Here is an 11,676-nt window from a genome sequence, read left to right on the forward strand (position 1 = left end):
TGTAATGTTTAACATTCTTAAGTAATCATCGTTTTAAGATTTTGTGTTCTTTAGTACAAATCGGCAGCGCCTTTGCATCTAATTTTCATTACCGTAATTCGTTGTAATATTTAGCATTCTCAAGTAATCATCACATTCAACATTTTGTTTTCCTTAGTACAAATTGTTATCGCATTTGTATCTAAGTTTCATTACCGTAAATCGTTGTAATGTTTAGCATTCTCAAGTAATCATCGCATTCACATTTTGTTTTTTTTAGTACAAATCATTATCGCATTTGCATCTAACTTTCATTACCGTAAATCGTTATAATGTTTAGCATTCGCAAGTAATCATCGCTTTAGGATTTTGTCTTTCTTATTACAAATCGTCATCGCCTTTGCATCTAATTTTCATTACCGTAAATTATTGTAATGTTTAGCATTCTCAAGTAATTATCGCATTCAGCATTTTGTTTTCCTTAGTACAAATCGTTATCGCATTTGCATCTAACTTTCATTACCGTAAATCGTTATAATGTTTAGCGTTCTCAAGTAATCATTGCATTCGGTATTTCATTTTCTTTAGTATAAATCGTTATCGTATTTGCATCTAACTTTCATTACTGTAAATCGTTGTAATATTTAGCATTCTCAAGTAATCATCACATTTGCATTTAACATTCATTATCGTAAATTATGGTAATGTTTAGCATTCTCAAGTAATCATCACATTCGGCATTTCATTTTCTTTAGTACAAATCATTACCGTATTTGCATCTAACTTTCATTACAGTAAATCGTTGTAATGTTTAGCATTCTTAACTAATAATCGCATTCAATATTTTGTCTTCTTTTGTACAAATCATTATCGCATTCAACATTTTGCATGAATAATTATGTCTATATCTAAACAACAATCTCGATTATACAAGTTGTGTGAAGACCTTATGGGGATGAGGAGGACAAGGACGCCGAGGTTGTTGTCGAGGCTGCGAGACTATCTGTATGCGATATTTGGCTCTTTAGCAAATGTGAAGCCGAGATGCAGCATGGTAGTCGAGTACTTCTACAAGCTAGCTTGGGACAGTCGATACCAAAATTGCCTGTGGCATTTAAAATGAAGATGAATAGTGGTGGGGCCACAAACGCGAATTGACATGAATGTTTCAGGAAACAATTCGATAGCTGAAACAAAGGAGGTGTTCGTGCCATACCATATGATTATAAAGAACGACAATATGACCCTAACTATTTCAAACAATATTGGCAACCCATGCATGGAAATCGACTGATTGAGGAGAAGTGACCTAAAAGTGAGGTCACTCTTGTCCCCAAGTGTGTCGTCCTCCAACATAGACGTAACGTCCATCATGTCCATTTGGCGGATACTACGATTCCATTTGTTGCAGTACACGATAAGGAGCAAACACAACTCCTAAAAGAGAATGTATCATTCGACCAAAGGTTAGCGATGCTGGAGAGTGAGAATAAGGAGGTACGAAAGGACGTACAAAATTTGAGTAAACAAATTGGGTCGCTGGTTGAGATGATTACTAGTGAGTTTTATAAGATTAAGGGAACGAAAAGGCCACCATATAAAGAGACTCCACCAAGTCCAAGAAAGAGACGAGTTCTATGTCCATCTGAGTCGTCAAGCGCAAGTGAATAAACATATGTGATTTGTGTATCCCGGTAATTCTATGTTGTAATTCTGACATTTTTTGTTATAATTATATAATTCTTTCCTTAATAAGTGTAACATAGAAGTGCCATTAAAAATCAACATGACTACATAAACTGAGGTTTGTAATTATATAACTCTTTCATGATTTGTACTTACGTATAGCGATTACTGACTTAGGGTTTATTATGTATCGTGATTCTTGTGATAGCGATTAGTAAGTATAGCGCTTAATATGTATAGTTTTTAGGAAGTTATCATGATTTGTACTTATGTTTGCTAAATCATATAGCGACTACTAGCTTAGGTTTATTACTTTTAGCGTTTCTTGTGATAGCGATTGCTTAATATGTCGATTACTCAATATAGTGAATATGAAGATACCATTATTTGTACTTATGTTTGCTAATTCGTATAACGATTATTGGTTTAGAGTTTATTATTTATAGTGTTTCCTATGATAGTGATTACTTAGTTTAGCGATTAATAGATATAGCGATTATGCAGTTACTACGATTTGTACTTATGTTTGCTAAATCGTATAGCGATTACTAGTTTTGAGTTTATTATGTATAGCAATTTCTTCAGTTGCAAGAAACCTCACATAACATTAGTATAAGATTTAGGACCTGACGCGCTACTGATGTTATACTACGTGTCATTCATTTACACGTACTAACATCGTGTCAATGATACTAGCAAATGAAATGATGTCCTTTAATTAATGCGTAATGTAATTTATTTATTTATTAATATTTTTTTGCGTAATTTTTGAAAATTGGTGGGATGTGAAATGACGTGAACAATAAATGAATGAATCGTCGTGTTCCGCAAGGCATACAAGACGTTTCCTTTAATAACATGGAACAAGCAACGTTTCATTTAAAGAAGAAAAGGAGTTTTTCCTATAACCTGCTTCATGAGCAACGAACAAAAAAACCGATGTTTCCTCTAACCTCCTTCTAAGCGCAAGCTGTATCGATGTCGAAGAAGGATGCTACGATTCAGTCGAATGTCCACAAAAAAGGGTACCTTCGATTTCTATAACATGCTTCGTCTTTTTTACGTCGTTTACAGTTCGTTTACTGAATATGATGGTACAATTATTTTACTGAATATGCAGCTAATTTTAGTGCAGTACCTATAAAACAAGGTGCCAGAAAACTCAACAAAGTGCTGAAAGAGAACATCAACTGGATGCGAGATGAATTTGCAGAAGGACACACTATCAGTAATTTTGTACGTATGAAACCACTATTAGTTATACATTAACGTATGCCATGGGTATGCATATTAACAAATGCATATTTGTTTTAAACAGACTATACACGATTTTGTCATATATATTCAAAGCAAGAGAAGAACCATGTCGGTCCGCGTCGTCACCCCTTATTTTATGGTATATCTGTTATCTTATATGTTTATTTTGACATTTTATTTACTAATGTACCTTCATACTTTAAACTTACTATTATTACTATTTCGTTCAATAGAGTATTGTCCGCCGAATGCCATTTGTGGCTGAATTTTTAGATGGAATACAATACTGGGGTGACGATGACCAAATGACAGACTTTTTTTCGAGTGAAAAAGTTTGTGACCATATCAATTTGTAAGATGATAAATCTATTTAAGATCTTGTTTTGATTCTTAATATCGATTTTTAAGCTATCAATAGGAATTTGCATATCGATTTAAGATATTGTTTTGATTCTTAATATTGATTTTTACGTTGATTATTCCTCATCATTTTTTAAGTTATTGTTTACATTATTAATATCGATTTAAGATATTGTTTTGATTCTTAATATCGATTTCTATGCTGATTCTAAATATCGATTTAAGATATTGTTCTCGTTCTTAATATCGATTTCTATGTTGATTCTTAATATCGATTTAGGATATTGTTTTGATTCTCAATATCAATTTTTAAGATATCAATACAAATTTCTAAATCGATTTAAGATATTGCTCTGAATATTAATATCAATTTCTATGCTGATTCTTAATATCGATTTAAGATATTGTTTTGATTCTTAATATCAATTTCTATGTTGATTCTTAATATCTATTTTTAAGCTATCAATAAGAATTTTCATAGAGATTTAAGATGTTTTGATTCTATGCAGATTCCTAATATCGATTTAAGATATTGGTTTGATTCTTAATATCTATTTATATGTTGATTCTTAACATCATTTTTTATGGTATAAGTACACATTTTTATATCCATTTTTTAAGATATTTTATAATCGATTTACAGATATTGATTCCTACATTGTGGCAATCAGAAAAATATTGGGTCTTATACGTGTTGGATGTATGAGAACAAAAAATATGGCTATACAACTCCTTGGACTATGACATTGGTGTAGACCGTGACATTGTGCATTTGGTAAGTTTCTATTTTTATGATTACCGTATCTTGTACCGTGACCCAAAATTTACTTGCTTTTGCATAAATCACATGTTGGATTTTTCAAAGACATGTTGGGTGTCAACATTAGCTTGTGGAGGCTTCACGTCGCAGAGGATGTTTTTTTATAAAATAATGACATCGATTATGACGTCTTTGTAATGAAGTATATTGAAGCAATATACTATGGACGAGCACCAGAATTCACCGTTCTATGTTGTACACTTAAACATGTTTTATTAACCTATATTTTTTATGACTACATTTTTATATTGTTCTCATTTTTGGGTTTTTTTTTTCAGGATGATATACCTAGATTCCGCAAAGAACTATGTGAAGAATTGAAGGATTTTCTAGTTAAGGAAGATACAAAAACCCAGACTGAAGATTACCTAGAAAGCTACGAAGGATGCGAGGCACCCAAGAGTAAGAGGAAGTCATTTTAAATGTCTACCTGTTCTCAAGGATTACGTGAAGAGGGTTACGTTCTACTACTGAGAGAGAGAGATAGCAAATTTTGGTTCAACTCTTAATTTTCAAAATTTTTGTGTACAAACATTTATAACAAATTTTGTAAGACTGTGTACAAAATTCACATTGATCCATAAACCAAAATTACAAACCTGGCAAACGTGTGTTGAATACGCAAATCGCCATCTCAAGCACCCAAATTGCAACAATGTAAATTTTGCAACAATTTAAGATATTATATTAATTTTTGTGAGATATCGTTTTGTTAATATTGATTTATAATATATTATGTTGAATTATCGTATATAGATTTGTAAGATATTATGTGTTTTCTAGTGTCGATTATTGAGATATTATTTTGGTTGTTACAATCGATTTATAATATATTATGTTGAATTGTCATATATCAATTTGTAAGACATTATGCTGAAATGCCGTATATAGATTTGTTATATATTATGCTGAATTGTCATAAATCGTTTTGTAAGATTATGTGTTTTCTAGTGTCAATTTGTGAGATATGATATTTTTGTTAACATCGATTTATGTATAAGTGCAGCACACAAATGCCACTAAACAAATTATTGTAATGATAGGCATTCAAAAATAAAAATTAAACAAGCGTTTAGCGTTTTATAGCGTGAAAATGCCACTGATTTGCTTTTACGAGCTATGTTCCTATTGCGATTTACATAATGATTGATAAAAGTCTAAAACGATTTACACAAACAATGACCGTGTAATTTTACTGCGATTTGTACTCATGCACAGTGCAATTTTTATTCGGATGTGGCTGACATATACGTCATTGTGTAAATCGTTATACCTTTACGATTTACATAATGACGTCTGTCTTTTAGACAATGAGCTTTGTCTAATTGAATGACACGTACCATCACGATTTACACAATGACATATGAAGGTTACGTGCTATCGCGATTTGCTTTTACGAGTTATGTCTATGTCTACGATATTTTCTAATCCCTTTTACGGGCTATGTCTATGTCAACGAAGAGCGAATATTACAAGCCTTTGTTCACCACATACATCGCAAATCCCTTTTGCGATTTTCATTCACGTAGGGTGAGCATCATAACGATTTATGAACAATACACGTCCCTAATCGCTTATTGGATTTTCATTGATGAAGAGCGAACATTACAAGCCTTTGTACACCACATACATCACTAATCCCTTTTGCGATTTGTAAGATATTATGTGTTTTTGAGTATCGATTTGTGAGATATGGTTTTGTTTGTTAATATCGATTTGTAAGCTATTATGTTGAATTTTCATATATCGATTTGTAATATATTATGCTCAATTGTTGTATATCAATGTGTAAGATATTATATGTTTTCTAGTGTCAATTTTTATGATATTTGTAGTATGATTTATATTATAGAATTACAACAAAGAATTACAACATTACAACATAGAATTATCTATTTACAACAAAGAATTATAGAATTACAACAAAGAATTATCGATTTACAACAAAGAATTATAGAATGCTAAACATTACAACGATTTGTAAGATATGAAAGTTAAATGCTACAACTATTTTAAAGCTGAAGAATCCACACGCGATTCATGTGTTGCGTAGCTTGTTTTTTAATTGAGCAGAGCCTGTCATGAAACAAAACAATATCAGACACTACATTAAGTTTAACAAGAAATGCTAACATCCTCCTAAAATTGTTACATATCGAAAGACTTGTCATACTTATGTCATCGTTTCACTCAAACAGGTTGGATGGATTGCAGGTTCCAACATTGTAGTGCACGTCTGTATGGTATTGCTGCATACTGAAAATTACACAAGTAAGATATTGATAGGTTGCACGTAATACAATTTACATGGGAAGCAATACACTGTATTACATACATGTTCATGCGAAGGGGTTGGTTGTTTCCTAGACATTTTCTTGCCAACCAATTCCAGTGCACCCTTTGTCCTCCGACGACTGCGATCAAAGGCATGTTTCCTTTTGATATCCTTCGCTAGGTGAATATTTCCATCATAATCTACAACGTTTACTCCTGACTTGTCGAAGATGATGTTTACGCTTCGGTGCAACTTCTCATAAGGGTTAGAGGAAACGTGATTTTCACCTACGTTTTTCGATCCCATTTTCTTAGATTGGTCTTCACGAGCTGCAACAGACTCATGATAAATTAACCATACTTTTTCAAGTAATTTCTTTAACACGTTTCTCATACATACATAGGCTTCTTCGCTTTTCGATACCAAATCTGCAACATGCATAAGTGACCTACATAGTTGTTGGTAACAGGAGGCTATCTGGCACTTCTCATCAACACTAGATGGACTGACTTTATTTGTCTCTAACAGTTCAATCTTTGCTTGTCTCGTCCATCTTTGCATTATATATGACTCAGGTATTTCTTGCATCTTATTTTGATTAAGTGCTTTTAATACATGACGACATAAAATACCTTTGAATTCAAACATTTTGCACGTACATTCAACTGTTCTGTTGTCAATATTATACATAACATGTACTTCTTGCCTTTTTGAATACTCTTCGTCATCCCATACAACATGACATTTGTGCATATTCTCATATTGCATATGTCATTCTATGTTGCAATTCATGACCTGTATAACCTCCTTCTTAGTTCATTCAAATACACTTAGTGTATACATATTTGTAGGTCGCATTAATATTTTCATGCCCAAAGTTACAGGGCGGGTGTTGAAGCATTTCACATCTTGTTCAAGCTTATTCTGTCTAAGACCGTCTACAAATAATTCATATTGTTCCATGAAACAAAACATTGTTAAACATGAATACAATATTTTTTTCAGTGTGGCATGCATAAATTCAGCTCTTTGTGTACTTATCATACTTACACAAAAGTATTGTCTTTCATATCTTAATGCCCACTTCTCTTTGTCTGCATATAAATGTTGTAACTATACACAATCTTCAAGATCGTACATCTGAATCATTTGCTCCCAATCAGACATAAAGGTGACCTTGTCTATGCTCTCAAGTACACAGTGTCTAAACTTTTTATCAAACCCAGCGGTATCAGTTATTTCAGCAATTGCAGCATGCGCTTCAGTTACTTTACGATGTGACCTTAATATAGGAGCCATAAATGAAGCGGCTAATTCATGGTTATGATCATTGATTAAAGTATGAACTATATATTTCTCATTCGGAAGTCTTCGTAACACCATTATCGCTGGACAACCGCATCTTGAATCTGGTTTGCTCCTTGTTGGATTTCCACTTGACTTCTTCCAACCTTGCTTAAAACAAACATATGCCTTTCTCACCACGATACCTTGTGCATTTTTTGCCCAAGAATACCTTCTAACATTGAAGCCAAGTTTTAAGGCATAATCATTGTAAAATTTATATGCAGGTTCCTCATTATTAAACTGCATTTCCTCTACGGGAACAGAGTCAAGTGTACTATCATATAGACTTGAGGTGCCTACACCTTTGTCAAGTGCACTGTCATGATCGTCTACCTCATTATCGACTTGCATTTCGTCTGCTGGAATATTCAAGTCAAGAGTGAACCCAATGCCTACACCCTTCTTATCATGTGCATCATTAGTGCACATATTCAATTCTTCAGGTGCGTCGATAGTACGGATGCCCGTTGCTCCATGACTTTCTAATGATTGAGATACATCATCTTCACTGCAACTAGCTGATATGCTCAACACTGTCATGTGCAAAATATGGATTTGCGTTAGCTAGCGCATACGTTTACTACGATTTATTCAAGATGCATATAACAACGACTACTGATTAGTTAAGCATAATAGCTTACAAATCAATATTAACAAATAACACCATATCTAACAAATCGATACTCAAAAACACATAATATCTTCCAAATCGATATATGACAATTCAGCATAATATATTACAAATTGATAGTAACAAACAAAACAATATCTCACAAATCGACAATAGAAAATACGTAATATCTTATAAATCGATATACGATAATTCAACATAATATTACAAATCGATATCAACAAACAAAACAGTATTTCACAAATCAAAACTAGAAAACACATAATATCTTATAAATCAATATACGACAATTCAATATAATATGTTACAAGCGAAACAATATCTCACTAATCGATATATATGTTACTACAACCGCAATTTGTGTTACATTGCATATACTGAGTGAATGGACGATACCGAATGGGGTAGAGGCTTTTGCTCGCATCTGTAACCAAGCATTCTTGTCAACACGTCCCAATGTCTTACAAATGTCTTCAAGTTTCCAACTGTTGAAACGATAAAATCTACCTGGAATAACAAAACAACACCTTAATGACACTCACGACGACGTACGTTCTTCAACAATAGCACGATGACATGAAAAGTTACTCACGACACTTAATGGCACTTGTTAGAATGTTTGTGCTTCATTATTTTTTTCCACACCGCCTAACGAAAATGAAGAAGAATAGAAGACTTTAAAAAGAGATGGCCGACAAATCCCTCTTTGACGCCCACCAATGATCGAACCAATTGTTCGATTTATAGTTATCTTCACAAGGTAGGAACGAACCAGGAAAAATTTTCTATCTAATACAAGACAGGAATGAGAAGACGACCATGTATTGTAGCACAAGCTAAAAACAAAGGCGGAACGTGCAAATCTATATACGAGGAGCGGAAGGACATTTTCATCCAACGCATATCTATCTTATGGGAGGACATTTCTGTCAAAAACATATCTGCCTTTTTTATATGTTATTTTATTATAAAGTCATTGTGGGCAACATTGACATATGAATGATCGTGGGTCCCAAGATATTCCTCCGTACATACAGTATCACGTGAATTTATGTTTCGGGGAGAACACACAACACCCTCTCATAGTGGAGATTCAATATTTTAAGCAGTATTGTATCAGCTTGTGAGCTGATACTGCGATGTTGATACTGCGATGTAGTATATAGTATGGTACCATATAATACGATACTGATAACACTGTTTCAGATTATAGTTCAACATAGTTTATTCTATTAAACATTCAGATCTGGAAGCTTGCGTGTGGTTGGAAGAGACTTTAAAGTTCGATAGAATCCTTGTTGTAGTTTCACATTCTCAAGACTTTCTAAATGGTGTCTGCACCAACATCATCCACATACAGAACAGGAAGCTGAATATTTATACTGGTAACTATGACCAGTATGTACAGACAGGTGCAGAGCTGGAAGAAAACTAGATGAAGCAGTACAAGTGGGAATAAGAGCAGATAGCATCCATGAAAGAATACATCGCACGGTTTGGGCATGGATCAGCTAAGCTTGCACGTCAGGCTCAGAGCAAGGAGAAAACATTGGCAAAAATGGAACGTGGGGGCTTGACTGAGAAGGTGGTGAAGGATATGGTCCTGATCTTTCGTTTCACCTATGTGGGGAAGCTGCCGCCGCTAGTGCTGCAATTTGTAGAGGTGACATTCGGCTATACACCGGAGAACCTTATCTACAAGAACCTCGATTTCGGTGTTGATTTGGATTCTAGGATCGCGTTGGTTGGACCGAATGGAGCTGGGAAGAGCACCCTGCTTAAACTGTTGACTGGAGAATTAGTTCCATTGGATGGAATGGTAAGGCGGCACAACCATCTGAGAATTGCACAATTCCACCAGCATCTTGCAGAGAAACTTGATATGGACATGTCTGCACTTCAGTACATGATGGAGGAATGAAGGGGAGAGAATGAGGGCCGCGATCGGGAAGTTCGGGTTAACGGGGAAAGCACAGATAATGCCGATGAAGAATTTGTCTGATGGGCAAAGGAGCCAAGTAATATTCGCGTGGTTGGCGTGGCGGCTACCACAGTTGTTACTCCTTGATGAACCCACGAATCATCGACATTGAGACAATTGACTCGTTGGCAGACGCACTCAATGAGTGGGATGGGGGGATGGTTCTGGTGAGCCATGACTTTAGGCTTATTAGTCAGGTGCCCAAGGAGATATGGGTATGCGAGAACCAGACTGTAACAAGATGGGAGGGTGACATTATGGATTTCAAGCAGCATCTCAAAAGCAAGGCAGGATTATGAGTTCAAAGATATCATATATTTTTCTTAATTATGAGGACGGTTTTATGATTACACAAAATTTATGTTTTGTTTTATGGATGATCTTAGGCAGTATTCTAAGGCCAGGTCATCTCATCTACATCTAGGGTAAGATTATATTGTAAATGCTGAGAAACATGTTTGAACACAGGATCTTTTGAGGCATGATTGACCTGTTGTATCCACGGATGGCCGCTGGTTTCTTTTCTATTTTCATTCATTTAGGTTGAACTAACTGCCTTATAAAGGTGCTGCCCACAAGGGCTCCGTTCATCTGGTAGGGGGACTTGTGAATGTCACCAAGTTGACGGAAGTCACAAGTTCGAAACTCATGGATGCTGTCCTTTGCTGCAAGGTCGAAGCTGGGTGTACCCCCTGGTGAGCAGTGTGTGTGTGTGTGTGGTGGTGGTGGTGGGGTGGGGGGGGGGGGGGGGGGAGGCCTCAAGGATTTTACCAAACGGAGGCCAACCAATGTGCAGTCTATGTGGGGTGGGGGGATTGTTTCCTTGGATTGTCCAAAAAAAGGGGCCTTGTAAGGGTTGTTTAGTGTTTATGACGTGGTTTGGCCTCAACTCTATGATCTACCTTAGATCTAAAGAGAATCTGTAGACATATATATCTACAGTAATAGAAAGCACAATTATTTGTAGTGTCAAATTCATTTTTCCAAAGTCCAAAGCAATTTTTGATAGATGCTTGGTTTAGACCTGCTCTCTCTCTCTCTCTCAACTGGTCATGTAAAATACTTCTAAAAAAAAAATCTGGTCTTGTAAAATAACGCTGCAAAATAATTGCATAATAAAAAAGATGGAAAAGAGGGGGTTGGTGGTTGCCGATGGGGTTGGTTTGGCTTTGGGTAAATTCTGACGTGTTGAAGCTGCCTTTTGGGTCATATTAGACCTTCAATTTGTGTACAATATTCTAAGTGGATCTAAATATCAAATATATTCAAGAATTGAATGATCTGAATCGAACATAGAGGCTTCTAATCTAAGATCAGACTCAACACTAACCTCGAATAAA

At 34.9% G+C, this 11,676-nt stretch overlaps 1 pseudogene; it reads left to right on the forward strand.

Annotated features, from left to right (window-relative positions):
• Window positions 1-1,452: 1,452 nt before the first annotated feature.
• On the forward strand, window positions 1,453-10,635 carry LOC149813408 (ABC transporter F family member 1 pseudogene; annotated as a pseudogene).
• Window positions 10,636-11,676: the final 1,041 nt, after the last annotated feature.

The sequence above is a fragment of the Nuphar pumila genome, chromosome 16, assembly GCF_984573655.1.
Source record: "Nuphar pumila chromosome 16, dmNupPumi1.hap1.1, whole genome shotgun sequence".
Lineage (NCBI taxonomy): Eukaryota > Viridiplantae > Streptophyta > Magnoliopsida > Nymphaeales > Nymphaeaceae > Nuphar > Nuphar pumila.